Below are 19,263 nucleotides of genomic sequence, written 5' to 3'. Positions count from 1 at the left end.
AAAACTGGTCATGGTGTCTGAGCTTATCAAATCCAATCCCATTATTAAGGCAAATACATCACAATCTTATGTAACAGTTTTTCCACTCTGTTGCCCAGAATATTTGTAGATGTTTACTGTTCCTGCTGCTTCTTTTGACCTTCTCAATTTCTCTTCTTTAGCTTTCCTTATTCTTTTTTTTCTTGGCCTCCAGTCTTTTCTTATTTCGACGGTCATTTTCTCTTTCTTGATCAGCTTTCTGGAAGCTTCAGCCTCTCTCCTGCTTACCTCTTTACAGCTACCCCACTTATTCTTCCTCCTAATTTCTATCCCACTTGATGCTTTACTGCCCTCTGTAAAATGCGTGTCTTGTTGGCTTTCCTCTTTGACTTTTTGACTGGCAAAGGCCCACAAGGGTTTGGGGATTTCATGCCCTCTTATTCACAGGGTTACAAAAGACTCTGCATGAATTCCTGATTTCTCCATGAAAGCAATCCTAATAAAAGCAAACAAGCAAAAATATGAACTAAGATTCTTTAGTTTTTCCCAAGTAACATATTTCCCATGCATGAAGGAAGTGATATCACATCAAAAACTTGGCTACTTAAAATATGTGCTCTGTACAGTCTTTTAATAGCAAGCTCCCTTTTGCTGAAGATTTTGAGGTTCTGTGTTATTTACATTTGTAGTCTGAACACTCTTTCATTTTAGAACCATAGAATCGTTTAGGTTAGAAAAGATATTTAAGATCATCTACTCCAACCATTGATCTAACTCTGCCAAGTCCCCACTAAACCTTGCCCCTAGCACCACATCTACACATCTTTTAAATACCTCCAGGGATGGTGACTCAACCACTTCCCTGGCTGGCTGTTCCAATGCTTGACAATCGTTTTAGCAAAGAAATTTTTCCTAATATGCAAGCTAAACCTCCCATTGCATTACTTGTTACTTGGGAGAAAAGACCAACACCCACCTTGCTGCAACCTCCTTTCAGGTAGTTGTAGAGAGCAATCAGGTCTCCCCTGAGCCTCCTTTTCTCCAGGCTAAACAACCCCAGTTCCCTCAGCCGCTCCTCATAAGACTTGTGCTCTAGACCCTTCACCTGCTTCATAGCCCTTCTTTGGGCATGCTCCACCACCTCAATGTCTTTCTTGTAGTGAAAAGTCCACAACTCAACACAATATTCGACATGTGGCCTCACCAGTGTCGAGTACAGGGGGACAATCACTTCCCTAGTTCTACTGGCCACACTATTTCTGGTACAAGCCAGGATGATACTGGCTTTCTTGGCCACCTGGGCACACTGCCAGCTCATATCCAGCCAGCTGGCAACAAATACCCCCAGGTCCTTTTCCATCTGGCAGGTTTCCAGCCACTCTTCCCCAAGCCTGTAGAGTTGCACGAGGCTGTTGTGATCCAAGAAGAGCAGGACCTGACACTTAGCCCTGTTGAACCTCATACAGTTGGCCTTGGCTCATGGATCCAGGCTATCCAAATTCCTCTCTGAAGCCGTCCTACCCTCAGGTAGATCAACACTCCTGCCCAACTTGGTGTTGTCTGCAAATTTACTGAGGGTGCACTTGATCCTCTCACTCAGATCATGGATAAAGACATTAAACAGAACCAGTCCCAATACTGAGCCCCAGGGAACAACACTTGTGACTGATTTAACTCCATTCACGACAACTCTTTGGGCCCAGCCATCCAGTCAGTTTTATATTAATTAGTCTACTCAATTGCATTCTTACATACTTGTATCCTGAAAGAATATAAATATAAAAACATCAATAAATATAGTCTAGCTGGTGTTATTAAAGAAATTTCACATCTATCTTTTCTCTTTTTTTGTTTGGGAGTAGGCAGGGCATGAAGGTTTAGCTTGTAAGTCTTTCATATTTCTGCTAATTTAAAATGACAGAGTCTTTCATAATCCTGCCAAAACATAAATTCTTTAGTCTATTAAAGACTAGAAGTTGCATCTGTATAAAAATGACAAAATATATCACATTGAAATTGACAGAATAGCTATAATGCAAAGGAGATGTGGCTTAATTAGAGCTCGCTCCCTAGATAGACTGAGCTTGCCAATGTAATTTTAATTAATTACTGTCTATTAAATCTACGATCACCTATTACTATTGCTATATATCACATCAGAAAAGTACCCCATTCAAGAAAGCATTGCCATTTTTAACAAGAAAATATTACCATCTCACCATGGATTCCCTTATCATCAGAACAGCTTCCAATAAGTTAAATAAAAAAAAGTTACCCCACAGAACACTGCATCTAGCTGTAAATCAGGAATGGTTAAGGTAAGGAATATGGAAATATCTATATACTAACTACTGGAAGTGACAGACCAGACTCTCTGTATTCCAGAGAAACATATGGTTTTGCCTTTACTTAAACCAATAAAATGTCTGCCTATCTTTTTTTTTCTGACTCATCTTTCCTTAACCGTCATATGGATGCTGATGCCACTTCGTTCATTTCTTTCTCTGTTAATTTAGTGTGCCTATTTTAAAATCCATTTGCTTGCTGTTTATATACTTGTGCTTGAAATGACAAATATTCATATGATATTAAACCTGATGCATACAACTGATGTCAATGAATGCTCTCATAGCAGACAGTCAGCCTAATTTCAAATTAATACAGCTCATAGAGGATTGAGAGAATTTGGTTGTGTTTAAGAATTGTCTGGCTGCCTTTGGGTCGAGTAAGAAAACAATGCTTAAGTGTAATTTCAGACTTAATTTTTACAGTCATTTTGGTACCCCTGACTTTTTTCAAGTTGCAGTTGTGTTGTCAAAAATAAGAAAGAATATGTAAAAATAAAAATAATAAAAAAAGCAACTACCCAAAAACAAAACCCAAGAAGTCTTTGTTTGGTATCTAATTCTGATGATCTATAAGTTTCCATCATCTATCTGTATCACTTTCAAAAAGCAACTGCCTCTTATGCTAGAGGAGAACTAGAGCAACTATCTGAAAACTTAACTTCTCTTTCAAACTCTTTGCCGTTATACCTACTGAAAACAGGCAAAGTTAGGCTGCTTATGCACAGAAAACACTTGTCAACAAACCAATTGATATAGTCTGCTCATTCTTCATGCGTCTGCCTGTGTACGTTCTCTCTTACTTCAATGGCAATTTCTCTGGGACAGGAGTCAGCTTTCTGCCCCAGATTTGAAGACACTACAGTCTAACACTGTTGTTTCTTAGCAGTACAGAGAATAATCGCAGTAATTTACATCGTTAGTCCAACCTCAGAGACCATAAGTCTTGTTATAAATGAATGTTTCAGGCTAGACAGAGAGGAGTATAAATTACAGAACAATAAACTGAGCAGTACTGTAAGCTGAGATCTGTGTAAGTAGAAGGAAATAATTACCACTACAAGCCTGATAAAACTACTCAGAAGAAATGCATAAAAATACCAAGGAAATTTTCAGTCATTACTGCTAATGAAATATATGGCAGGAATGAGAAGTTGTGATCACGAAACCAAAGCAGAGAAGAGGCATTATCATGGAGTTCCCCACTCAGTAATAATACTTACTCGGAAAGGGAGAAAACACAAGAATGAGAAACAGAAAAGAGCGTGGGGACAAAAAACGTTATAAAAATATACTATCTATGGTGCAGTGGGATCCCCTAATACTGGACTCATAAAAGCACTGATTATTATGTCGCTCAGAGGATTTTTCAGAAACAGCCCAGGTGAATGCCTTTCAAACAGAGAGGATGATCATCATGTTCTTAAAAAAGTCTTGGCACCTTTACCTAGCACATCCTCCTGTACTATCCTGGCTTTCTGTATCCATGCTGTAAATTCCAAGGAAGAGAGGGAAACGACATCATATATTCCCATGTACACACATGTCTACACCAGGTAATACACTCCTTAGAACTGCTGCTCTGTGAGACGGAGTCCTCCAGGAGATCACTCGGGGTCTACTTTCTGCTCCATCAGTGGCAGCACAAAGGAGGGAGGCATTTGCCTTTCCAAGTCATATTCTTTACTCAGACATTTCTCCCCCCATGAAAAAGGCATACACCTGATCTCAGGTGTTTTGAGGGTTGTGTTCAATGCACAGATAGAAAGCAAGGCCATGATAGACTGGTTTAATCAAATGTCAGAGAGATTCTTCATAAAGTCCAACCTCAGCTGAAGAAGAGGATTTCATAAAAATATTTGAATTAAAGGCTTGTTAAAACGTAACATGTCAGTGTTTCAATCAAAGCAATTAAAGCTTTAGATAATGTCAGACTTTGTTGCTGAATAATGAAATGAAAACCTATGTTTGTTACACTGATTATGAATGTCAAAAAAATGAAATGGTTTGACAGATGCTGTTCAGATTTCATTGAGTGTAAGATTATCAGTTGTTTAATAAAAGACATCATTTTAAGCTTTTGTAAGTAGAAAAAATATAGTCTTAGTACATATTAGCAATAAAACTTGCATAAAAAGCAATCAGCATTTGTCTTGAGGGAGAAATGAATAAAAACTCAAGGAATGCTGCAAAGTAAATAAATAAAGACCAGTAAGACTTTTGTTAATATATTTTTTGTAACAATATTTGTAACACACACACACATAATTTCATTTTTGTTTTGATCCGTTAGATGACCTTGCAAGATGTCTGACAGTAAAACCAGGAAATTGAAATCAATTCCCAACATCAAACAATGCCAGGAGAAATAAAACCAAAAAATGGCAGAGCCTGATACTGAAAGATTTAGACCACTGAACGAATAATAAATAAGAGTTCTGGTATGCAATCTTTTGTAAGTTAAATGAGTGGATTCTTCAGAGACAATCAATATTCAGTATTAACAGTAGAAATAATAACGGAAGTTCTTAATAAACAGAGTTTATACTACCAGCCTTGGGTATATTTCACTCTGTGAAAAAGAAATGGCATCATGCATGTCACACTTCAGTTTCTAGTGCCCAGGGTATTTAATTCTTTTTCCAAATTAAAGTCCATTTTATCATTGAATGCATTTCCCATACTTAAGATGCTGGGGGTTGGGGGGTGGGTAGGTAATTAATTTTTTTCCAGATAAGCTAAGAATTTTAGGCACTATACCAGCCAGTGCAACAACATTATACTGCTTTCAATGGGCGTTCTCAGTCTTCCTATTGAAATTGTTCCAGTTGTTCCAAACATGTATTGAAATTCAAATATAAGGTAAGCATCCTAATCAACTTTCTTATTATTCTCAAACTAACTCTCAAAGTCAACCAATATCTCGAAACCTTAAGGGAATAAAAGGTACAGCTTCAACAATGGAACTGATGATTTTTTTCCCAATATCTGTTATACAGACCTCTCTTAAGAGCTAAAAGAGCAGAAGTGCCCTCAGACTGATCAGGAAATTGGACCCTTCGTCTTCTGCTAATACCTTAATGTAATGATTAAAAAAGAAACACCTCTTCCAGAGTTTTGCAATTCCAGCTTCTATCCATATTTTCAAGCCAAAGTTATTTTTTAAGACCTGCTTGTATTCAAATAGAGTACAACAATCAAGACCACAGGTTTGAAAATGTTGCTACATTTTTGCAAATTCACCTAGTTAAATCAGAAACTGGAAATATATTATACGATACAAATAAAACGTGTTATGTCTGATAAGACTTCATCATGATAATTCATAAATGCCACAGTGAAACTGTGTCCTTCTGCAGACTATATTAAGAAAGTGGTTTTCTTTTTATCTTTTAGGAGGTGTGAATGTTTTGAAGGTGCCTGTAGGAAAGCACTAGCATCCAGCACAGCAAAAAATCCTTCAAATAATGCAGAACTGGACAGGACATTCTCCCAGATGTGGAAGAATCCTACCCTCATTATTTTATTATGCCATTATATATAACTTTGTATTGTGCCATTTTATATTATTAAAACCTTGTAATTACAGCCAGTATACATTATATATTCTCCACTGTAACAAGGGTACATCAGGAGTTGAAAACACCAAGCTCTAACCAACCAGATGTTGGCAGTTCTGCCATCACACCAGCAGCCAGCACTGAGGAAGCTACCAACCTCCCATGAAGACCAGCAGCAAGCAGACAGGTAATAACACACAGCTCCCCTGGCCAAAACTGTCCTGATATAGCTGTTGCTTCCCAACGGATGGAGAGGACCACAACTCTCCAGCCTGCTCCAAGTGACATCAACAGCAACTGCCTCCACCAGGGTCATATAATGTGATAGGCCATTGCCTCTGCAATGCCTTTTCTCCAGAAAAAGCACATATTCTTTTGTTGAGATATGCTCTGGAGTTATAGCAGTCATGTACCCATGATGTGCAAATTTCAGCAGCAGCACGCTGGGTCTCCATTAGCATGCAGGTCCACCAGCCCAAGGTGTAGCCTGTGGGACATCCTTTGGGGCAAGAGACGGGCATACTGTAAGCAGATGGTGAATGGCCTCAGGGATTTTGACCTTAAGATTGCTCCTGAGCAGTCCAGCAACAGAGTAGCTACTTAGCCAATAATACACCTGAACATACATACTTTGCATTCATCTTTACCTTAAAAAAAATAACCTTACATCAAATAAGGCTTTTTAAATATTTCTTTAAAAACCATAAGTATTACTCCAAAACTATGTTAAAAATGTTAAAAATACTACAAAACAGTAGCAGTAAGCATATATCATTTTTGAAGGAGTCAGAGCAGACCAAACAGTTTATTAAGATTCTTACAAAGACTTCACCAAAACTCTGCTATACTAATATAATCCACACACTTCTGAATATTCAACTTTTCCCAGTGTTATTTTGCACTTATAGTATTACAGAATGTTTTAGCGCAAAAGATAAGTAGGGGTTAGATACACAAAAAGCATTAAATAATAACCATCCTCTTAATATTAACACTTGGTAACATTAATTTCAGGTCTGCTAAATTCCATGTGGAAAGGCAAAAAAACCCTCATAAGTTGCATAAATTGTTGATCCATCTCTCCTCAGAAATTTTTTACTGTTACTACTCTGTAACGTGAAACCCCTCTGGAGTAGAGAAAACTGATAGATGTAATGAAAAAGACTATTAGCCAACCACATCATATTATTAAATTGCATGAAAATTCAGCATGCACAGTTTAATCTTTTCAGGCATTTTAAATCCAGACTAATTTGAAGACACACTAAGAGTGCAAGCTGTACTCTTCACTGGGGTGGGGAGAAAAGAGGGCAGAAAAATTAACTGATATTCCAGACCTGAGAAGCATATAAAAGCCGAGGAAGGAAGCTGTTATCTGCTGAAATCCCAGTAGTATTTGCATTCAGACGTTCATCACTTCTAACTCTTAAATCTGGCCTAAATAGACTTTAGATGCAGAAATTTACGGATAGAAACATAGAAGTATTTCTGAAAGCAGGGACATCTGATTTTCACTGAATGATGCTAATTTTGAAAATTTCCACTCCAGAGCCTTCTGTGCTTTTAAGTTTATGGCTGTGACACAGAGAAGGCGAGCACTAGTAGAAGACAATGAAACATCGGGCGGGGGGGGGAGGTGAGTCAAAACTTACAATAGACGTGCCATTACACTTTGTGGCTAAACCCTGTTCAGAGTATCACAGCCAGCATTCACATTCTTAAAGCTCCTTCTGCTGTTCTACAAAATTGTATCTTAGAGACAAAGGCCTTGGTATTATTTACAAGTATCACATATTAGTTGCTGATATACTGCAGTCAGTTCTTATTCCAAAAAATATAAAACTGAAAGATCTTAGATACAATTTTATACTAATAGCAAATACTGAGTCTTGGAGTGCTTTCACCACGCTTTGTGAGCACATGTATTTTCACAAATGGTTGCACCATTATTTGCAGCATAAATTGTTCTTTTCCCTTATCAAGGATTTTGTTCTCCCAAGCTGCTTTGGGTCAGCGCAAGAACAAGTTTTGTGGTCTGGCAGAGCTAACATAGCATCCTTCAGATCTGCAATGAGAACAGCTCACTTTCCCTGTCCTGTGCGTCAGCACCACTTAAAAACCAGAGGAACTACCAGCAGCCTGAGACATCCTTATATTGCCGTTCTTTTAAATAAGTATGAAATTGCTAACCCAGTTTTATGTGTGTAAAGCTTTACATCCCTTTTGATCCCTACTGTCTGTGTCCCCTGCTTCCCTGTCTTCTGCATTAGTCATAGGTGATTACGGGGCATGGGTTACACAGGTTTGGAGATGGTATTAGGCTGTGTCAAGTGGAGATCTGAGGGAATCTCTAGAACACAAAAAGCCTCCTGGGACTAAGCAATGAGCCTTTTTACTGGGGAAGCTACATTACAAACCTACAGAGATGTAGAAAGATTAATTATACTATTAGCATGGTATATTTTTAAGGTCTGCTCACATACATCTAGGAGTGGCTTTTCGGAGAAATAAGGCAGAGAAGAAAAATAAGGCATAGTCATTAAAACCAGAACCCTCAGGTGTATCAGCTCGCACAAAAAGACCTCTGAAGAACCTTTCTGATCCCAAGATGTGCTAAAATTATTCCATTTGCAGCTGCCAACTTCACCTTAATTTTCATGAAATAAATTTAACTAAATAGTTGAATTAATAACATGTTCCTCAAGATTTCCATGTTACATTCACAGTGTGTCGAAAGTGGTCCAGATTATTTCATTAATGTCAAATATGAAACGTACAGAACGATACTCCACTATAAACACAACAGCCAGTGGAGAAACTGGCATGGAAAAGATAGCTTGAAACAGCATAAGCCGCTGCTTATGATTTTTAGACATTAGATCTTTTAATAAGAGAGAATTAACAAAACCATATATTCTGGGTAACTAACTTCTAAATATAAATACAGACTACTGTTAGGGCATATTTTATAAAATGAATCCATGCACAAATCAGCACTGATATTTTACAACAAAGAAAAAATAACAAATACTATAAATACCATATTTACATGACCATAAGGAATTGGGATCAGAAAACCTCACATACAGAGAGATAAATGCCAGCCCCTAAGTCACCTGATTTTCTACTTAGCAAATATTATACAATTATTGTTTAATATTCAAAAAAAACCCAAAACATTAAATTCTTTGTTAAAATACGAAACTATTCTACAAAATAACTGTAATACTGTTCATATGTGATACAGCTTAATGGTGATTTGAAGGTACCTACCTAACATCATATAGTTATAGAAACATTGGGAATATTAACTTCTGGTTTTGTATGCGTGCGTGTTTCAAAACTGCAGAAAGTTTGCTACTTAGCTACCAACTTTTCCCAAGCAGGTAGAAATGGTTTTGCTTCTCATGAACAGTAGATTTCTAAAACTGGATTTTTCCTGGAAAGGAACAATTACACAGGTAATAGTCTCGTTGATATCTGTACAAGCTAGATTGCCAGAGAGGTGGCATAAACTCTCAGAAAGTAATGATATGACAGATTATACAGGTAAAACAGTAGTTCCATCTTCCCACATATTTACTTTAAAGAATTAATTGTATCTCATAGCAGTTTCATCTACAACAATATAGAAAACATTTAATAAAATCACATCTATATGTATGCTGTTTCATAATTACAATATTTCAACTTGCGCTATTTGTCTATATCAGATGTGGTCAACAATCGCCTTAAATTTTAAAAATGGTTGAAATGGCGATATATCTCTGGGATATAATTCTGATCTCAGGTGTAAATGACAATAAACATCGAAACAAAAGTCACCTGAGCATTGTGCCCAGGATTTCACCCAGAAAAAATTCATTGAGATCAGAATTCCATCCAGATCTGGGGATTGTAGCCAGTCTTTAAAACACTGAACAAATTGGCTTCACATTCCGTTTTATCTTTCTTTTTATATACATAAAATACCATAAATTCCAACTAACTTTAAAATTTTCCAAGTCTACTTCATCTGAAGTACTCAGTGACATTTCCCAATTGTCAGAGGTAATTGTGGGTATAAATAAATAATCACAATTCTTTGGGGTTTGATTTCTTAAATCTCATCTCATCACCTGCGTTGTCCAGAGCTGAGCATTTTCCAAGTGAGAACTAAAAGTATTTGCAGATCATGTTGTTTACAAAGGCAAAAAAATGTTCACTACTGTATCACATACCAGCACCAGTAACTAAATGAGCATAGTTGCTAAAATTGCAAACATAACGCTAACAGCTGGCTGACAGCAGCTACTGATAATTTAGCACATACTGTTGCCATTAGATGCCCAAAGCAAGGAAACAGGTTCCACCAAACACAATAATACATGAACGTAAAGAACAGTAAAAATCAGCAAGCATCGTGAAATACATAGTAAATCCTTGCAGGCCACAACTCGCAGTCGAATTACTGTAAGAGGAATGGAGAAGAGGTAAATAATCCGGAGGCGTTGCTGCTGCACGTGTGCAGGCTGCTCTCCATGGTGAGTGGAAGCAGGACGCTGGACGCTGGCCGCAGGCACTGCTCAGGGCAGTCGCCGTCTGCCGCAAGGAGACGAGCGTGCATGGTCACCGCGAGCGACTGCTGAGCAGCACCCGTCTGACCACTCAGAGTGGAGTTTCTCCAACAAAGAGGAAGTAGTCATTGTGAAATACCGGCTCGCCAAGGCGAAAATAGTATCTGCTGTCAGCCGCCTTAACCACCAACGCTGCGTAACACAGAGGTTTTTGGATCGCATGTGTGGCACCACATTAATCCTTTCTCATTGAGCTTCTAGTCACCTCGCTGAAATTAATGCTCCTTCCTATACGCACAGTCTAACAGCGTGATCCTACCAGTTTGGTCACTGCACTTGGCGTCACATACGGATATCATGGATGCGAGTAACTTGTTTCTAAAACTCATTTCCGACTACAAGACTGCTCAGAAAGTTAACAGTGCGAAAGAAGGCATTCCTAGAGATCGAGAGGATTTTGTAGCAGTTTATGAAGTACGGCATACTTAAATATGTCAGTATGAAGAATGGTAATAGATTCTTGGTGTGATACATTTAATAAGATTGTATAATGGCAGATGGACATCAGTGATGCGTCCATCCGATTGTTTACAAGCATGTAAGTGAGACCACACCAGCAGCAGGCAGAGGTTGTTATAACAGTGATAATTACGTTGTATAGCCCAGTGATAATTACACCGTGCCAGACAGCAAAGGATCAAAAAAACTGAGGAGAAGCTGACAGATACTTGACTGGAGTAGCTGGCCTTCACTATCAACATCCCTTTCTCAGTGTCTATACCCAGATTGGCAAAGTCTATTTCATTTTATGCAGGAGAGCCGCTTGCAAGAGCTGGTAATCTATTTCCCTTCTCATCAGCTCAACCTGATTTTTCAGGGTCTGCTGTTGTTACATATTTACTGTGAGCAGTTAATATGGCACCCTTGTGCTGCTACATAAATTTGAAGACTTCCTTGGCCTGTCCCATGACTCCTACATTTGGGAAGAGGTTCGCAAACAATATTTCTGAGGGTGCTAACCAACAGCAGTGTTATAAATACTAGTTTAGTCTCTTGCTTTAATTTAAGGCTAAGGAGTTAGCTATGACGAAATATCTCCTTTTTTCTCACTTTATCAGCTTTGTATTTGACTCCTTCCCCAAGCACAGACCTAATTCGTCATGCTGCAGCTGCATGACCACAACAAAACAGAACAGTAAATCTCTAAACCCTCTACTTGTAGAGGAGGAATGAGGGAAGAAATTGTTCTGAATTATGTTACTGGCTTGAGTTCAACTGCCAAGAACGAACAAGGGAAGGTGTTCATTTTACAGAGACTAAAGGAAATTAAAGCACAAAACAGCAGATCATTTGTGAAGTCAGCTAAAACAAAGAAGAAAATACTATATATTCTCTGCTAATATGATTTGAAGAGTTGTACATAGGTGTACATAGGCACACCAGCTGAAGAGGAAAGAAATCACATAAAAATTTAGCCACTGAAATTAAAGTCCAAGTAGTAGACAAGGCCAGAAAAGGTTACCTGAAGAGAAGTATTAATGGCCTAGCCTCCCACAGTCACTGTTTGACAACTTTTTTTACATACAGCTTTTTGGAGCGCTTTGCGATTTTATTTGTTCATTCTTCTTTTAACTTCATGTTTAATGAGTAGATGTGTCAGAAAAATTGATTAATATTTGTGAAAATATTGGGGCAATCTGCCACTTTACATTCACAGCAATATTGATGACACTCGGGGAAATTCTCCCAGTTATGCACACATGGGCAGAAGAGAAATTAACATAAACTGGTGAAACTCTACTGAAGTTGCTGAAGCTAAACTGACTGAAGACCAGTCAGAAAGCTGATTTTCCAGCCCTCCTGTGATGCTTGCAACCAGGTCTGGCACAACAGGTACACTGTGTTACCTATGCAGGGTGTAATCCTGTCTCCTGATACTACTGGGCAGAAAATATAGGATTTAAAAAAGGATTTTCAGCCTATTCTCAAGTTCCAGAGGTCAGAAATCACTGATTTCTGGCATATACACAGTTACAAAACCTGGTTGTTTGTAGGCTGTATTTTGTCTCCCTCTGCACAGTACCTTATCCAACATTGCAGAAAATGATATTAATTCCTTGCTATTTAACTTTTTAAACATAAAGAGTCCTGGTGTTAGTACAGCTGTACCAATTGTTTATTCCAGTGACATGTTTGAGATGCCAGACTTCAGTGCTTTTGACTTGCAGGCAGTGATCTAGTTGTTCTTCTCCCTCTACCAGTTCTGAGGACACACTCAGACTGCAGGGAATAGTTTACCTTATTCTAGCAAGGATTTTACCTTTTCCGGTAACTAGAGTCTGCAAACATACAAAGATTTTTTTAAACAAACAGCATCTTGCTTCAATCCTTAATTGAAGGATATATCTATACACGTGCAAAGCTCTTCAGGCAATACCAGAGCTAGGATTATTATTCATTTCCCACAAAAAATAGAACCATAAATAATGCAATACTAGAGATTTGATCAGAATAACTTTAAATAATGTAAAGTGACAAGAATATGTATCTCATTGCTTACATTATCATGACAAGGTAAACAGTGTATCACCCCAGCTAAAATCAGTGATCAGCTATTTCATTTCAACCTTAGGGCAGAGGAAATTTTCCGGCTCATTTTTAAAGCTATTGCTTCTGAAAGACCAGAAACTGGGTATTTCTTCAACACTGACATATAACATTCAACCAATTATTATCAACTTTATAAAGGAGCAATGTCTAAGCTCTAAGGTCATCAGAGGCAACCATGCTTCCTGACTTAGAATATTGTCAAGGACAGCAAACTGTAGGACACCTATTGATAAAGCATTACTTCAAAATAAAGGCAAGCATAATGATTGTATTAGGTATCTAGAATTTTGTATTATATTTAGTATCTAGAATTATTTGCTTTTTAAAGGCCACACTTTCTATGTATCTTTGTGAATAAATATATAAATATACCTATATATGTGTGTGTATATACGTGTACATACACACACACTTGGCACCTTATTTTGAGAGAAAACATCATTTTCCAGCACAGATGTTCTGTAATGCAATATTGGCTATAAATTATTTCTTTTGTTAAGGTTATCAGAGGCTGCTAATATTTTCCATCCCAAAACAAATCTGATAAAGGATCTTCTAGCTTTGCATTTTGCATTTTTCATACTGCCAGACCAATTATTGCAGCTTAGTGTTAATCAGCAATGTTCCAGATGAAAAAGCTGTCATTTCACTAAAGACTCCTGGTGACATAAAAAAATGCAAGACAGACATTTAATCGGAGAACATCTCTACAATCCCATCCACTCAAGCTGTCAATTAAAACATTGTTCTACTGCATAACTGACACCAAATTCATAGCAAAAGAGCTGTCTGACTTCAGAGTCATTGTATTAAAAAAATTACCAGGTGACACCTTAACAAAAGAAATATTCTAGTACCTGTATATTATCATCTTTAATATCAAATTGCATAATAGTGCTACAAAGATGCTGACAAGTTCTTGGTCACAATAATAAAAACCCAAGAGCTGCTGGCTGCTTAGTTTAGATGTGATTCTAGTGCCCGATAAACGTAATCATGCTTAAATAGAGCTTGAAAGCCCGCATTGAATACCTGACTTCCTCACAAGAAACAACCAGGCTGGGAGATTATTAGACTAAACCTGCCCTAAATTATACAAACTTCATGTGTGACTTCTCTCTAGATGAGGTATGCCTTGGTAAGTCATAGATTCATAGATTCATAGATTTCTAGGTTGGAAAAGACCTTAGAGATCATCGAGTCCAACCGTCCCTAATCCCCATTAAACCATATCGCTAAGTAGATCATTCACCCTTTTCTTGAACACATCAGGGATGGGGACTCAACCACCTCCCTGGGCAGCCTATTCCAGTGGCTGACAACCCTTTCAGAGAAGAAATACTTCCTAACATCCAACTTGAATCTGCCCTGACTAAGCTTATACCCATTTCCTCTTGTTCTATCACCCAACACTAAAGTAAAGAGCCTTTCCCCTACCACCCCACCATCCTTTCTCAAATATTTGTAGGCTGTAATCAGGTCTCCCCTCAGACTCCTCTTCTCCAGGCTAAACAGCCCCAACTCCCTCAGACGCTCCTCATAAGTTTTATTTTCCAGCCCCTTGACCAGTTTAGTCGCCCTTCTTTGGACTCGCTCCAGGAGCTCAATATCTCTCTTAAAGCGAGGGGCCCAAAACTGGACACAATATTCCAGGTGCAGCCTCACCAGTGCTGAGTACAGGGGCAGGATCACTTCCCTATTCCTGCTGGTTACACTATTCTTGATACACGCCAGTATCCCATTGGCCTTTTTGGCCACCTGGGCACACTGCTGGCTCATATCAAGCCGGTAGTCAACCAACACCCCCAGGTCCTTCTCTGCCAGGCAGCTCTCCAGCCACTCTTCCCCAAGCCTATAGCGATGCTTGGGGTTTTTATACCCCAAGTGAAGGACTCTGCACTTGGCCTTGTTAATGCTCATGCCATTGGCCTCAGCCCAACGATCCAGTCTGTTCAAATCCCTCCGAAGGGCCTTCCTACCCTCAAGCAGATCGACACAGCCTCCCAACTTGGTGTCGTCCACAAATTTACTAAGGGTACATTCAACCCCCTCATCCAGGTCATTGATAAAGATGTTAAACAGAACTGGACCCAGCACTGAGCCATGGGGAACCCTACTGGTGACCGGCCTCCAGCCGGATTTAGCCCCATTTACCACCACTCTTTGGGCCCGGCCATCCAGCCAGTTTTTAACCCAAAGGAGGGTGTGCCTATCCAGGCCAGCAGTTATCAGTTTCTCAACCAGAACACTCTGAGAAACTGTATCAAAGGCTTTACTGAGGTCAAGGAAAACTACATCCACAGCCCTTCCCTCGTCAACCAGGCGGGTCACGCTGTCATAGAAGGTGATGAGGTTTGATTGGCAAGACCTGCCTTTCATAAACCCATGTTGACTGGGCCTGATCACCCGGTTAACCTGTATGTGCTCATTAATAGCACTCAAGATAACCTGTTCCATGACTTTGCCCGTCACCGAGGTCAGACTGACAGGCCTGTAGTTCCTCAGATCCTTCTTCCGCCCTTTTTTGTAAATGGGGGTAACGTCCGCCAGCCTCCAGTCCAGCAGAACTTCCCCAGTGAGCCAAGACTTCCCAAAGATAATGGACAGGGGTTTGGCAATGACATCCGCCAGCTCTCTCAGGACTCTTGGGTGGATTCCATCAGGCCCCATAGACTTGTGGGCATCCAGCCGAAGAAGCAGATCCTTGACCCGTTCCTCTTGGATCACAGGAGCTTCGATTTGCTCTCCCTCCCTGCTCTCAGACACCAAATGCCAGCTCACCTGGGAACTACTAACCTTATTATTAAACACTGAGGCAAAGAAGGCAGTAAGGACCTCAGCCTTGTCCTCATCCCTAGTGACTACCGTACCCCCTGTGTCCAGTAGGGGCTGGAGGTGATCTTTAGCCCTCCTTTTGTTATTAATATATTTATAGAAAGACTTTTTGTTGTCCCTTACAGAGCAGGCTAGTCTAAGTTCCAGTTGGGCTTTTGCCCCCCTGATTATCTCCCTACATGCCCTAACTTCCTCCCTGTATTGATTCCTGGATGCCTGCCCATTCTTCCAAGACTTATAGACATCCCTTTTTCTTTTGAGATGTTCCCAAATCTCCTTTGTCATCCAAGCTGGTTTTCTACCCCGGCAGCTCGATTTCCAGCACACAGGGACAGCTCGCTCCTGTGCCTCCAGAATTTCCTTTTTGAGTAGTAACCATCCCTCCTGCGCCCCCTTACCCTTGAGAGCTGTCTCCCATTGGGCTTTATTAACCAGACTTCTAAACAGCCCAAAGTCAGCTCTCCCAAAGTCCAGCTTGGCCGTTTTAGTGTTCCCCCTCCTAACTTCCCCTAGAATTGAGAATTCTATTATCTCGTGGTCACTATGCCCCAGGCGTCCTCCAATCTTCACATCTCTCACCAGACCTTCTCTGTTCACAAACAGCAGGTCTAGGGGAGCACCTTCTCTAGTCGGTTCACTGACCAGTTGTGATAGGAAGTTGTCCTCAACACTCTGCAGGAATTGCCTAGACTGTTTCCTGACTGCCATGTTATACTTCCAACAGACATCAGGTAGGTTAAAGTCACCCATAAGGACAAGGACTAGTGAGCGCGAGACTTCCCCCAGTTGTTTAAAGAATAGTTCATCAGTCTCACTGTCCTGATAGGGTGGTCTGTAGCACATTCCCACTACAATATCCGCCTTCATAGGCTCCCCTTTGATTTTCACCCACAGACATTCTACCAAGTCATCCCTAACATTTAACTCTAAGCAGTTTAGACCTTCCCTTACATACAGGGCAACCCCGCCACCCCTCCTACCTCTCCTATCCCTCCTGAAGAGCTTGTAGCCATCCATGGTAGCGCTCCAATTATACGAGTCATCCCACCATGTTTCAGTGATGGCAACTATGTCATCGTTTCCCCGGATAACAAGGGCTTCCAGTTCCTCTTGTTTATTGCCCATACTGCGTGCGTTCGTATAGAAGCACGTAAGTTGGGCTTTTGACCCCACTGCACCCCTAGGGGGGGAAGCTTTATTTCCTGAGCTGTTATTTTTGGGATTTTCTTTCACCTCTAGGCAACTTGTGTGTTGCTCCTGACTATACATATCACCCCCTAGTATCACTGAGGCAGCAGGCCGAAGGCACCTGCCTACACTCCTTTCATCAGACACTGGAGGGCCATCCTCAGCTGTTAATCCTCAAAGTTTGACAATACCCCCCATCCCCTTCACATCTAGTTTAAAGCCCTATTGACGATCCCAGCTAGTTCTGTAGCAAGAAGCCTTTTCCCCCATGGAGACAAACCCGCCCCATCCCTGGATGGGGATTAGAAGGTCTGGCATTAAGGTCAGCCCGTGGTTAAAGAACCCTAGGTTGTGTTCCTCACACCACTTATGTAGCCAATTATTTAAATCCTCGATCTTTGTTTTCCATCCCGTGTCATGTCCCGAAGTCAGTATGATAGAAGAGAATATTACTTGGGCCCCCGATCCCTTCAACATTCTTCCCAAAACCCTGAGATCCTTCTCAATAGTCCGGATGTTTCTTTTCCTAAAGTCATCAATACCAACTTGGAAAATAAGAAGAGGGTAGTAATCCGTGGGCCTGACTATAGTCAGGGAGTTTTTTTATCACATTCCTAATTGTTGCCCCAGGAAGGGAGCAGACCTCCCTATGTAAAGGGTCAGGTCTACAAATCTGGCCCTCCACACCCCTCAAAAGGGAGTCTCCTAAAACAATCACCTGCCTACGAATCACCACTACGAAGCCAAGTAGTGGCTTTTCCATTGGATTAACACTCAGGTTGAATGTGCAACGAGCTCTTTACAGTCTTGTTAGGTTAAAAATCCTCTACGGTCGCCTCATTGTGAATGCTAGTAATTTTGTCTTGTCAGATTTGTCTTCCACACACACTTTCAGAAAAGCATTGACCAGGAATAAGGATTTGGTCAAGTATACCTCATTTTTACACATTTTCTTTTGTACAAATACGCAGTAAGTATTATTTCACTCCTCCCAAAAAAATCAGATATGAATTAAGTAATTATACAGTAAATCACAAAATAAAGCCTATATTTTAAAACATCAATTAAAATTCATCTTACGTCCCACATAACTTTTAAAAATTTTCGTGTAATAATCTGTGCAATTTTCAGCTAAACAGCAAAAATGTGGGTTTTTTCCTCTTAAAAATTATAAAAGTAATCTTCACTTAAAATTGGAGTGTTAATTATATTCAAATATTCCAAGTAGACCTAATCCTACATCATGGAAAGAAACTATAAAAGCTCGTGTTGTAGAACGTCTTTATGCAGCACTGGTTTGACAGAGACATAATAATTTACAGTCGATATATTACCAGCATGTCCAACTCTTTTGAGCATGTATCCCAATGAGCTGCAAAGGAAACAAGCTTGTAGGAGCCTGTATTCCATTTTTAATCTGTTCACATTAACATTTTATAAAACATATTGTGATTGCAAAGACAACCATTTTAGTACTTTCCTAAATAAACTACCTTTCTCATGGAATAAAAAGAAACTAAGAAATCTTAGATACATTTTCAAAAATACATTTAAAATTCTGAAAAATAACATATATAATTACACATCTCCAAATAATCATTTTCATTAAGATTTTAATTAAATAGTCTTTAACAAGTTTTTATGAAATTTCGCTGCATCCTAGCTTGTTAGTAAGATTTTGTACAACTAACCTAAGATCATTAATGACCAGTGACAAAGACATTAACATGCATACATGGGAAAATGGTGTTTCAGAGTGTGTACCTACCCAGAATTGAGAGTATGCTGCAAAAATACACTTCCAAAAAATTACTCTTAGGGGGAAAAAATAAAAATCTAAAACTAACCTAATGCATTCAAATACAAAGAAGGCAATTTGGCTGATTTGGCACTGTGCTGCTCTAGTGAAAGCTCTCTGGTGAAAGCCCAGTCAGCAGAGAAATATATTCCCTAAAAATACCAAGATTTTGATCTAAATGATGATGAAGAACATTCGGATTCATCACTCATTTCCATTCCTGTTTTAAAGGTTTTGCTCGAAGAGATAAACACACAACAACCACAGAAGGATGAGACCTACAAAATTTGTCCTGAAGAAATAAGAAAATTATTTCCATTACAAGTCAATAAGCTTATTATGCAGGACAGACTTTATATTGTGCCTAATAGTAGAAATTATAACACTGCGTC

Source organism: Tauraco erythrolophus, chromosome Z, assembly GCF_009769465.1.
Source record: "Tauraco erythrolophus isolate bTauEry1 chromosome Z, bTauEry1.pri, whole genome shotgun sequence".
Taxonomy (NCBI): Eukaryota; Metazoa; Chordata; class Aves; order Musophagiformes; family Musophagidae; genus Tauraco; species Tauraco erythrolophus.
This window is presented reverse-complemented; position numbering follows the sequence as displayed.